The sequence below is a fragment of the Myotis brandtii genome, unplaced genomic scaffold, assembly GCF_000412655.1.
Source record: "Myotis brandtii unplaced genomic scaffold, ASM41265v1 scaffold153, whole genome shotgun sequence".
Taxonomy (NCBI): domain Eukaryota; kingdom Metazoa; phylum Chordata; class Mammalia; order Chiroptera; family Vespertilionidae; genus Myotis; species Myotis brandtii.
This window is the reverse complement of record NW_005355543.1, coordinates 242,682-255,158: the sequence shown is the minus strand read 5'-3', so window position 1 is coordinate 255,158 and position 12,477 is coordinate 242,682.

Here is a 12,477-nt window from a genome sequence, read left to right as displayed (position 1 = left end):
GCAACAGACTCAGAGGCCTACCAAACAATTGTCAACAAAAAGCTCAAGATGAAGTATTGAGAATCCCAAGAAATGACCAGAGATGATTTGTAGGGATTCTGGGCTAGTACTCCTAGAGATCCAGACCTTGAGTCTAGGGCTAAAGTTTGGGGAAGGAAGGTGACTCGAGAAAGAGCAGGCCGAAGAAGAGTATCAGAGTCAGAGTTAGCACTCAGAGAGGAGAGCAGGGCAAGCTGTATGCACTGGGACTCATTGGGTTGAGGTCCAGGGAGTGAGGCCATTATCATGATTGGGACATGGACTAATAAAAGGATAAGTCAATGTTGGATTTTTCTTGATCACACATGGAATCTTGTGTTCCATCCTCCTAGAAATTTACTTGTAAATAATTCTCTGTGAATGCAAGAAATGATGATTAAAGTGCAACTCTAACCTCACTACCTTTTTTCGTTTGAGAACAAAGACATCTTTGCTATTTTCTTTCTTGGGGCAGTATTCTGTCTTTGTTGATTAATCTAGAAAAGCAATTAAGCTGGTTAGAATTTTCATGTAGGAGGAGAAGGTATCTCATTGGCAAAACTGTAAACTCTGTTTAATGAAAAGAACTGACTTAAAGTAACTTCATCCCCTCAATTGAAGAACAAATGGAATGTATCTGAGGCAGTTTCTAAATTTCTTGCCAACAGCTTCAGTCTTTCCCCCTACATTGATGTAGTGATATTTCCCTGACCTCACTGTAGGACCAAGAACTCTCCAGTACAGTCACTGGGTGCCCATGTTATAGGATGTCCTTGGGTGGTGATAGGCTTACAATATTGTCTCTTGACAACAGTTGAAAAGATCCTGAGGTCTCACCCTCCCAAGGGCTCCATGAACCATGGGTCTCTGGATATTATTGTTGTATTGTTGGGGTCAGTTCTGGTTGTTTCCTAATCTCATGTTACTTGGTACTGGTTAAATACTCTTTCCCACTGGTTGGTATTGCCAAGGTCAGGAATGCTTCATTCTTAAGATTGTGCCCATGATGACAGGAGCTGAATATGGCTTGAACCATCACCACAACCATGACCAGCACCACAACAATAACACAACAAAATAACCAGGAAGGAGCAGATTTGGGAATAATATAACAGAGGGAGGCTTGTTCTCTCTGAACATAAACTTGAAATTTGCCACCTGTTCCCAGAGGAGGTTTATTGGCTGCCAAATCTTTCTTCCTTCTTCCCTCCCTCTTTTCTTCCCTTCTTTCCTTCTTTATTTTTATTTTTTTAACCAGGATCTCCTCCTGAAATTGAAATATAGATTAGAGTGGCAGTCATAATTTGGAGAGGAATATATGATAATGTTTTTGTCTGTGTTCTTAAGTCATAAAAATACATAAATAAAATAAATCACAAAAGCAACATTAAAAAAAACAATATCAACAATAAAAAGGACCATCCAGAATTAGAAACACCCCTCTTGGAAGATCGAGCTCTTATTAGATTTATGTCTTTAATTTCAAAGAATAGTCAATAGGAAAAAAAAGGATTTATTAAAATTATGGATAGAGGGTCATGAAAAAGACCTTCTATCATGAGGAGAAAGATAATTTTATTTCTCTCCAATATATTTTAATACAATTTAAAATACCACATCAACCTTATCTTCAAATTATGTTGTCTCACAGGCAAATATCCTTGTCGCTCAAACCTTCAAGATGCTCTCAAAAATAAATAACATTAAAGCTATTCAGCAATGCAAATCAGTTTTGACATTAGTGGAAATAACTTCAGCGTGCTGATAAACTGCAACTTAATTAGTGAGCTGCTGTAACTAAGTCACAGTTAATGAAAAACAATGCTGATGTATATTTATACAGCTCTTGTACCTTAAATAAAATGCACTGTAGTAAGTTTTCTCATGACAGTACTGTAGCTATATGAAATATATAGATGACATTCTAAAAATCCCAAAATATTAAAATATTCTGACTGGGCATTTAAAGATGTTAATTTTGAACAGTGATGCTTTCTCCTCAAATTTGAATATTTAAACTTTAGCATCTCAGATATTCACTTGGGATGGGCTAATCCTCCCACTCGTATAATTGCATAAAACCTGTTCATCCTTTGAATCCCTGCTTAGATGTCAGCTCCTTCTGGTGAACTTTCTTATTCTTGCTTCTTCCTTTGAATAACCAACCCCTTTTCTTCTATCTGTCTTAAAATATTTGACACTTCCTGCCTTCCTGCATTGTAGAGTTTTCTTATTTATTTTACTAGATTGGCTCCTGAAGGTTTACAATTTTTTTTCATTCACCTTTGCATGTCTTACAATGCAGATATTATAAAAGTTTAACTAATAACTACCTTCTTATCCATTTCCTGTTTTATTTTCTTCATGATACTGTTACCAGCTGAAATAACTGCATTTTCCAGTGGTTGTTTCTAATTCATTGATCATCTCTTCCTCACAGATGAAATGAAGCCACCCATGTTCACTTCACTATCCCCAGCACTTAGCAGTTGTTGGCCGGAGTAAATAAATAATTAAATGTAGAGATATAATAATGCCAATAAAAATTATAGAGGAAAAGGTATGTAGGGACCTAGTTATCTTTATTGATAAAGTTGTTTTCATGATAATTTTAAGGCCTTTCTCTTTTTCATTGCTCCATATATCACCCAGCATCATTTGCCAGATAGAAAATGGAAGTGTAGTGAGAATAAGTAACTCGCTCATAGTTACAAAGCATGGATGGGAGAGATGAGATCAGAATTCTGATCTATGAATGTTTTTCTCTCTGCCTTTAGTTTGTGGCAGATTTCTTGTGGAGCTAAGGAAGCATAAGCTTCAGGGCCCCTTCCTTACATGGGCCCCTTCCAAAGCCCAGGACCTAATTTTATTTGTAATTTTTAATTCTTTTTCTTTTTTATGAATCTCATGCCCCCTCAAAACCTAGATCCTTCCGTCATCCTCCTCCAAACTCTAACTGTGCTCTTATTCTCCACAGTTAATCACTACCCCCATGTTCTTTGAAATTTGGACTCTGTAGTCTTTCTTTGAGCTATTCATCCTCGCTCTATGTGCTAATACTCTACTAAAACGTTTACCTAGTCCAACAATTCTAAAAAATACTGTAAGTGATCAGAGGTCAAAGTTCAAATACAGATTGTGATTTTATAATTTTCCCTGGCCTCTAGTTACAAGGATATTCTGAATTTTCCACATTTTAAGGCATATTCAAAGTCTGGACTTACGGAGGATTTTATGTAGTCTGAAGGCAGGTTTGCTTTTCTCTCTTACAAATCAGGTCTCCATGTATAATGAAAAGCATGTCTCATCTTTAATAAATACATGAACTGACCTGGATCATTGTCATAAACATAACATTCCATCAGTTCTGAGAACAAAGTACTCTGGCTCGACAGGAAATTTGGAGGGTATCAGATACTCATGATGTTTTAGTTTTTAATTCCCCTTCAGGTCTATGCATTGCATTGTTCAAAAAAATTTTCAAAATGATTTCCAAAATTGACCAGAAACACAGAGCTTCTTTTTAGTTTTAACCATTTTCTCTAAATGTCCCCCAGAATGTTAGAATTTGGTTGTTCTTTGAATATTGAAAAATGTAGTAGGGAAAAGCACCTTTACTTTCTCCTTACTTACCGGTATTTTTCAGCTTCTAAAAATAATGCAGCAGCTGTGAGCATGAATAAAAACACAATAATAAATGAGTTGGAGCTCCAACAAAACATTCCAGGCCAGTTCTTGCATCCCTTATGCCAGCCTTGGCAGAGTTTCTGTTATTGTTGGGTCAGCTGGTGGGAAGGCTCCAGGGAAATGAGGAAAGCTGGCTGCTGGAGACATAGTTCTGCTCCTCTCTGCTTCTGCAGTTGTGGGGCTAGTACCAGGAACATAGTAGGTGCTTAATAAATGTCTGCTGAATTTGTTGCCAATATGAGGAATCAAGAATGGTAGCGTTCAACCAAAGAACTTGTATGCATATATGCATAACCAAGGGACTCAGACAATAGGATGGTGAAGGCCTGGGGTGGGGGTGGAGTGGGCTAGAAGGGGTCAATGGGGGGTAAAAAAGGGGACATGTTTTCAACATATTGTCATACTTTCAACAATAAAGATTAAAAAAAAAGAATGGTATCAGTTAAAGAAAATGATAGTGCTATCCACTATTTATGTGCACCTACTATGTGCTCAAGCATATGTGCATGGAAGGGTACTAGACATTTTTATTGAGCTATTCTGATGTAGCTGTTTTGATACAGCTGTTCAGAGGTCATGAACATTTAAACAAACAGATCATGATTTTTTTCAGCTTTCTTTATTATCAAGTGATTGACACTCGATCTGTGAGCCACACCCCATTACCAACTCCCAACTCTGGGGCAGGGCTCAGGCAGAGGTGATAGATAGGTGATAGATAGTTCATATGATTACCGCCCTTGCTAAGCACAAAAAGCCTTCTTATGCCATCACTCACCTGAAAAAGGCATTTTCTCATTCTCTGAGAATTCGCTTGTGTGTAACTGCCAGTCTCAGAATTCTTCCTGAGCATTCAATGATTTTTAATTGGTAAGCACATGTGCCTAATTAATAACAAAGCTTTTTGATTTCCAGTTGTAAAACTAGAGCAGTAAATCTCAGTGCTCCCAGAAGGGCATATTAGAATACATGTTTTAAAAAGGATATTCATATGTAATGTAATTTTGTCTCTGGAAAAGGATAAAAATAATCATTAAAAATATCAACTACACAAAAGTAAATAAAATAGAAAGTAAATGTCCACCATAGTTAGGATGGAGGTTCAGGATGCAACAACAGACAGTGATCGCTGTACTTACTACTCGTTGACCAAATGCAACAACAAAACAGTGATTTTTCTACATCAAAGCAGGCATAGCAAAAATTCTTGCTTCAGTCTCTGCAAGCTGGATGTTACACACCTATTTTGTAGCCTTTGCCCAAGGTCACATGGCCCTGTAAGCATCAGAGCCAAGTCTGCCTGACTCACAGACGGTGTTCTTTTCAACTCTGCTTTCTGTGCCAAGCAGAAGATCTGAAATAAATTGACTAAGACAATTGCAACTGACTGTGGGCAGCTTCTGGTGCAAAGTTCTGGGTGTTGGACAACATTGGCTAACAGCCCCAGCTGTGCTGGCTGGGGTATGAGGTGGACTTGGGTAACATTCAGATCTTGTAAGCCAAAGATGTCCTCAGCCCTTCCAGGGCCTCTGTTTGGGGGACACCTGATATCTTGGCTGATGTGTAATGGTTCTGTCTCCTCATGGAAGAATCATCTGGATCTGCCATAACATGCTGTTTTATTTTTTATGGTACTTATCATTATGTAAAAGTGTCTTTAGTTTTGGGGCTTATTTATTTACTATCTTTGTCACCTCACTAAAATATAAGCTACCTGAAAGCAGGGAGCATGTCTTTTTAGTTTCATGGTATAGCTCCAGCCTCCAGAATCTTGGCCCTCAAGTCTTGGTAAACATCTATGAAATGAGTACTACTCTGAGCACTACTTTCCTGTTTTCTGATGTGCAGGTAGATGGCCAAGGGTCTTTAATCTGGTGTATAGAGACAGTGAGAACCCTGAGTCCTGCAGATGCTGATTAAGGTAGAGACAAGGGACTAGTCTAGGAGAGCTAGATCAGGAGAGATTTGGAGCTTATCTCAATGGGAGGCTGTCAGGCCAGGAAATTAGGACAAGATGTGGATCATGAAGCCAACAGGAGATTCTAGAAGCTAGAAAGCAGATCAGGGTCGAATATAGTGCTTGTGAGTATAGGCGTCAGAGCTGGGTCTGAATACCAGCTCTACCCTGGACTGTGTGACCTTGGCCAAGTCACTCAATGTGCCTAAGGAGTTCTTGGTTTGCGTATCTAGCAAATAAAGTTAATCATAGCACACATGAAGTCATACTGCGAACACTTAGCAAATTCAATCTTCCACAATAAATGTTAGTTCTTAATAGCAAACCAGACAGTTGGTCATTAGAGAAATACAGGTCAGCACAGTTGGAGAAGGGAGTTTTGGGTTTGTGCACTCACTGAGAGTTAGATCTCTGCCCGTTGATAGTTGCAGGACTTGCCATTTTACCCTGGGCCTAGGGCCTGAAACAGAGTTAGGACGAAGGAGAGAACCTTGTAGTGGTGGCAAGATCCAGAGGACTTTACCTGTGAGCCCAGGGAAGGCCAGGAAGTCCCACACAAGCAGAATGTCCCTCTTATGCTCACAATGCAGAATAACAGAAGTTCAGGAGCACAAAAGCAGAACCCAAGACACAGCCCTGCTCTGATATCCCTTTAATTAGAAAGAGGAACTAGGAAGACCCTTCAGGGTCCAGAGTTCAGTCTGTCCAGTGGGGAGTGTAGGATTTTCCTTTCACAAAGAAAGAGTTGGCCACTTTGCTTTAGGAATCTCTGGGGTTTGGAGGAGCAATTGTCTGGCACAGTGCTCTCAATATATTAGCCACTAGCTACATGTGGCTACAGAGCCCAAGAAACGTAGCTGGTCTACACTGAGATATGCTATAAATTTGAAATACACACTGGATTTTGAAAACTTAGTACAAAAAAAGATCACCCGGCCAGCATGGCTCAGAACCTATGAACCAAGAGATCACGGTTCAATTCCCAGTCAGGGCACATGCCTGGGTTGCAGGCTCAATCCCCAGTATGGGGCATGCGGGAGGCAGCCAATCAATGATTCTGTCTCATCATTTACATTTCTATCTCTCTATCCCTCTTCCTTCCTCTCTGAAATCAATAAAAATATATATTTTGAAAAAGATATAATATACCTCATTACTAATTTTTTATTGATTACACACTGAAATGATAATATTTTGGATATATTAGGTTAAATAAAATATATTTTTAGAATTAATTCCATTGTTTCTTTTTTAAATGTAGTTACTAGGAAATTTGACATTACATATATGAATTGAATCTATAGCTCGCACTATATTTCAATTGGACAGTGTTGACCTAGCATCTGTGACTTACAGAGTCAGCATATCTGACAGCTCAAAGGGCTCGCCTCTTTATCATGCAGTCTTCAGTGCTGATTCTTCAGCTACGAGGCTCCTCTTGACTTAATAGAAAAGGTTGGCTCTACACTGATCAGTTCTTTGTGATTTAAGAGCCTACAACAAGCACAGGCTAAGTCCAATCTTGTACAATTTTATCTAAGAGTCCATTTAAGTTAATGCCAGCTTTTCTTTATAGCAACCAAAAATGAATCCTGTTAAATTCAATGGCAATACATTAAATTACTGAGTTGTCATTCCTCTGATATGAACTAACTGTAATGTGCCACTAGAGCTCCTAGCAGCCTGCATTCAGAATTGCATAACTGATCTCTAATGGCTAAAAGATCTGCAGGGTCTGTGCCTGTGAATTAAAGTGATGGAATAGATTGAGCAACATTTCAAGGATGTTTGAGATTTAGAGGGAACACAATGCTCTTATAGGTGTTTCTTTCCTTTAGGTAAAGTTCAAGTTTTTCTAAAATTTGGGAATGTTCCTATAGGCTACACAGTTAAAAGTAAAATAAGGATAGCAAAGTTTGCCTTGAAATAGCTAGACAAGCCCATAGAATAAAAGATTGGCAACTGGCATGGACTATGGAATCACCTTAAGAGTCCAATTAATGAAAAGAAGTTTTTTAGATTTGGGGCCAGGTTCTAAAACTTAGATTTTAGTCACTGTTCTGCTTATTATTGATCATCTAACCTGTGGACAAATCATTTCTCCTTCAAGAGTGTTATTCTGAACAATGGATATAGGCAAGTACTAGAACAGATGATTGCCAAGATACACTCAATGCTGACATTCTGTAAAACTACCCCTTCTAGCATACACATGTACACACACACACACACACACACACACACACCCTATAAATAATATTGGTCCTAGGTTTCTATCTTATATAATAAAGAGGTAAGATGCTAATTAGACCAGATGGCGGAACAACCTTCTGGAATGGCCAGTGGGTGGGGGGCGAGGCTGCGGGGCCGTGAGGCAGCTGGGGCCACAAGGGCCAAGGCAGCCAGGGCTGCCAGGGCCTAACCTTGCACAAATTTCGTGCATTGGGCCTCTAGTCTTAAATAATGGGCTAAATGCTGAAGCTATTTGCTGAGATGGGGAAGTTTGCAATGGGAAATATTGTGCATTCATTGGGCTGTGTTAGGTTTGAGATGCCTAAAAGGAGATGCCACTTAGTCAGCAACTGGAATACCATCTAAAGGTCAGAAGTGAGTTTTGGGTTTGAGCTAGAAATTTTCAAGTCAGCAGTAGAAAGATAATATTTAAGCCCAGGGGAACTGATGTGCTCACCTAGGGAGAAAGTTTAAAAAAAAAAAGGTGAAATTTCCAAAAGAGGAGTTCCAGGAATGTTTTAAACAATGGAAAATTGAGGAAGTGTAAGATATCCTAAGTTGAATATTACCGTAGGATGTCAGCCATTTGGGTGTTTGCTATTTTTGCTTAAGGAACTCATCAGCTTCTTTTCTCTATTGTTAAATCTCATATTAATATAAATCCAATTCTTAATACACTTGAAGGAATGGAATTATTGTTGTTTGTGTAGAATAAAGGCTTAAGTGCTCCTTGTTGGATGTCTACAAGGGTTCATGTCCTCCTCCTTCATTATTATAAAACTCCACTTATTTGTTCAGTACTTGTCCCTGTGACTCAGGTAAAGTGAGGCGACTTTCAGCTCTAGCCATCAGCCTAATGAGTCTAAGAATAATCTCATGTCTTTTGCATATGCGTGGTTCAGGGAATTGTCATGTGACCCAGGTCAGACTGTTATTGGAGAAAGTCATGCCTCATCTTCACTGGTTGTTGCTGGGGTGGAGTCCTTATGATATCTCAAGAAAAGGAATTTTCTGAGACTTGCATGAAAGGGTGTGATATAGTAGAAAGCTTTGTTTGTAGAATTATACCCTTGGGTTTTCAAAGTACCGTTTCCCTTAGTACAGTCATAGAAGAAGTGTAGCCAGAGTTTCAGTAGAGCTAAAATCAGAGCCAGTGTCCAGAGTTTCCTTTCCATCTTGGAGCCAGGTCCAGTACCGTGTCAGGTTAGTTGCAGTCCATTAGTCTATTGTGTGTGGGGGTCCATATGGTTATGGGCCACACGGGAAAATGCCAAGAAGCCAAGCATGAGCCACGAGCCAAGTTGCCAAGAGAAACCAAGAGAGTGAATTCCTCTCCTTATAGGATTATATATCCCAAATCTTCATGTTCTTCAGTGACCATGCCCATTCTGGCCAATGACCTCTGTTCCCAGGTATGACTGACAGACAAGTATCTTCCCTTTGTCATCTCAACTTTACTGGGCATGCGTCTATCTTCCCTATGTGATTCTCTCTCCCAATGTTTTGCAGGGAACATGCCTACAATGTCTGGCCTTCCATTCACTCCTTTCCTATCTTATCTAATAAAGAGGGAATATGCAAATTGACGGTCAAGATGGGTGCGCCCACAGTGGAGGTGGAGTTCCCGTAATGAGCTTTAATGAGCAATCAGCAGGGACCTGAGGCTGCGTGGCACTGGGCCGAAGCAGGGGAACTGAGGCTGTGACCCCCCTGCCTGGTGGGACTTGACAGGGAACCTCAGGCTGCTTCCCCTGCCCAGCAGGGCTTGACGGGGACCTCAGGCCATGCCCCCCGCCCTGGCACCAGGCTAGGGGACCTCAGGCTGCTTCCCCTGCCCGGCAGGGCTTGACAGGGGACTTCAGGCCGCGTCCCCCGCCCCAGCGCTGGGCCAGGCAACCTGGGGCCATGCCCATCACCTGGCGGGGCTTGATGGAGGTGGGGCTGGCCAGGTCTGGATCTAGCCCAATGGGGGTGGGCCTGGCTGGGTCTGGGTCTCAGGAGATTTCGAGTTGCACGTGGGTGGGCGGGGACTTGACTCTGGTTCCTGTGGCATGCCCCAAACTCTGATTTTCTTTCATCTCTGACACTTCTATTATAGAAAAAGGGCAAATAGCAATATTAAGATATTTCCTCTAATTAACTCCCTTTTAATGTGCACACATTTCGTGCACTGGGTCACTAGTTATTAATAACTAGCTAATTACAATGGTATCAAGACTGATGAAATGAGAAAAGAGATTTTTCTGGGGTTTTAATCAATTGTCTTTCTGACTTTTTTGGGAAATTTTTGGGAAGATAAATATGTGGACCAGCAGTGTGAAGATAAAGCTGATTAGAGAAGGGCATATATCAGAGAAGAGCAAGGAAAAGAGAAGAGGATCCTGGAAAAGCAATTGCTGAAGCTTACCTTATGTCTAGACTTTTAGAACTGGGAGCCAATAATTTTCCCTTTAGCTTAAGCAACTTTGAATTGGGTTTTTGGTGCTTGTGGCTGAAAGTGGCCTTCATGATACACATAGCTAGAAACTTGCAATGCATAAAGTGTTTGGCTCATTATATCTTGTTGCCAAACATTTCATTATTTTTTAAATAAAGGTTGGAGCCACTGAAGAAGTGAAAAAAAAAAGAATGAATATTTTCAAGGGTCTTACATTAAAAAGTTCTCACTTCCATACTTAGCTGTTACTGGCAGGCCTCTTGATAGCTGAGAGGTTCAGTTTCCAGAGTCAGATCCTCAGTCCCCTTTTATCTCACCGTGAATGCTAGTTCTTCCTGCCAGTTCACAAGTCCTGGAGCTAGAGGTGTGCTAGGAGGGAGGGCATGAGAGTGAGAATGAGGAATGAGGATCAAAGGGTGTAGTACTTAGGAGGGTCAAAAACCTATGAAATGAATCCCATGAAATTTGCTCAGGGTGAAAGGAATAAGAGCAGGTTCATGGTTTTAATCTTCCTTACCAATAGTAGTTCTAAAATAAGAAAAAGGAAACCAAAATTTATTAAGTAACTACTATTTTAAAGGCACTCTACTAGGAGCTAGGAGCTTGTCAGCTTTCATAACTGCATGAGCCAGTTCCTGAAATCATTGGCCATTGGTGATTGAACTCAACCTTCAGCACCCCCATTCCCTTCACTGAGGAGAGTATGGGACTGAAAGTTCTTACCCTTTAGTTACATGGCTGGTTCCTCTGGTGACCAGCTGTCATCCTTAGGTGCCTTCCAAAAGTCATCTCAATAATGTAACAAAAGACAACCCTTATTGCTCTGCACACTTAGTAAATTCCAAGGATTTAGATGATATGTGCCATGAATGGGGTCAAACTCAAATATATATATTTCTTACTATAAATCACAGTATCACAGTGGGCACTTTTCATATGCCTATGCACTTTTTAAGTAAAGTTTGTTTATTTTTACGAGTTTAGCTAGAGGCCTGGTACACAAAATTTGTGCACTTGGGTGGGGGCTCCCTCAGCTCGGCCTGTGCCCTCTCGCAGTCCGGAAGCCCTCGGGGGATGTCCAACTGATGGCTTAGGCCCGCTTCCCATGGGCAGTCGAACATCCTTAGCACTGCTGCGGAGGTGGGAGAGGCTCCTGCCACTGCCAGTACGCTCGCCAGCCATGAGCCCGGCTTCTGGCTGAGCAGCTCTCCCCCTGTGGAAGCACACTGACCACCAGGGGGCAGCTCCTGCATTGAGCATCTGCCCCCTGGTGGTCAGGTGCGTCATAGCAACCGGTTGTTCCACCGTTCAGTCTATTTGCATATTAGCCTTTTATTATATTGGATAATACTCTAGTTTCCACCATTTTAAAGAAATAAAGTAAATTTCTAGAAACTGACATTTTCTAAAAAGTACATTAACTTACTACTTAACCACTTGGTTGGATTGCTTTCTCCCTGCCTGCTGAAACACAGATATTTGACATTCTCAATGGCTCAGTAACACTTGACCAAAAGTCTACCAGTACATGATGCAGCTTATTGCTATTCTGCTTTTAGAGTTCTGAGGGCTTGTGCCCTCCCCTCCCTCTTTGCCTTCCTTATGCATACTGACCACGTCATTCTTTCTACCTTCAGGATATCTGCCTCCAACAAGCTCCCCATTTTAACTTCCTTTTGCTGTTGTTATTAGAAGCAAGTGTATAAGCAAGATATTGAATTTCAGTAGGTAGTCTGCAACCAAAGACCAAAGCCTTTGTGCCTCTGAAATAAACTGTATAAACTTTAGTGTATTTCGCTTCTTTTCCATTTGGTTTCTAGATTTACACCTGTGTGCTATGTGACTAAACCAGGGACATAGCATGGCTAAAAGTGTAGGTTTTAGAGCTTGACTGTCAAGGCTCAAATCCCAGTCCTGTTCTGAGCTGTGTGACCTTTTAGGCAAGTTACTCAATCTCCTGTGCCTCAATTTCCTTATCTGTGAAAAGGAGATATAATAATATTACTTTGTAATATTATGTTGTGATTTCAATGTGTTAATATCTGTAAAGCATTTAGAAGAGTCCCTGAGAAAGAGTTTTTATTTAAAAGTTAGCCTTTTAAGTGAAATCTGTTAATATAATTTATACAAAGAAAAACAGCTGGAA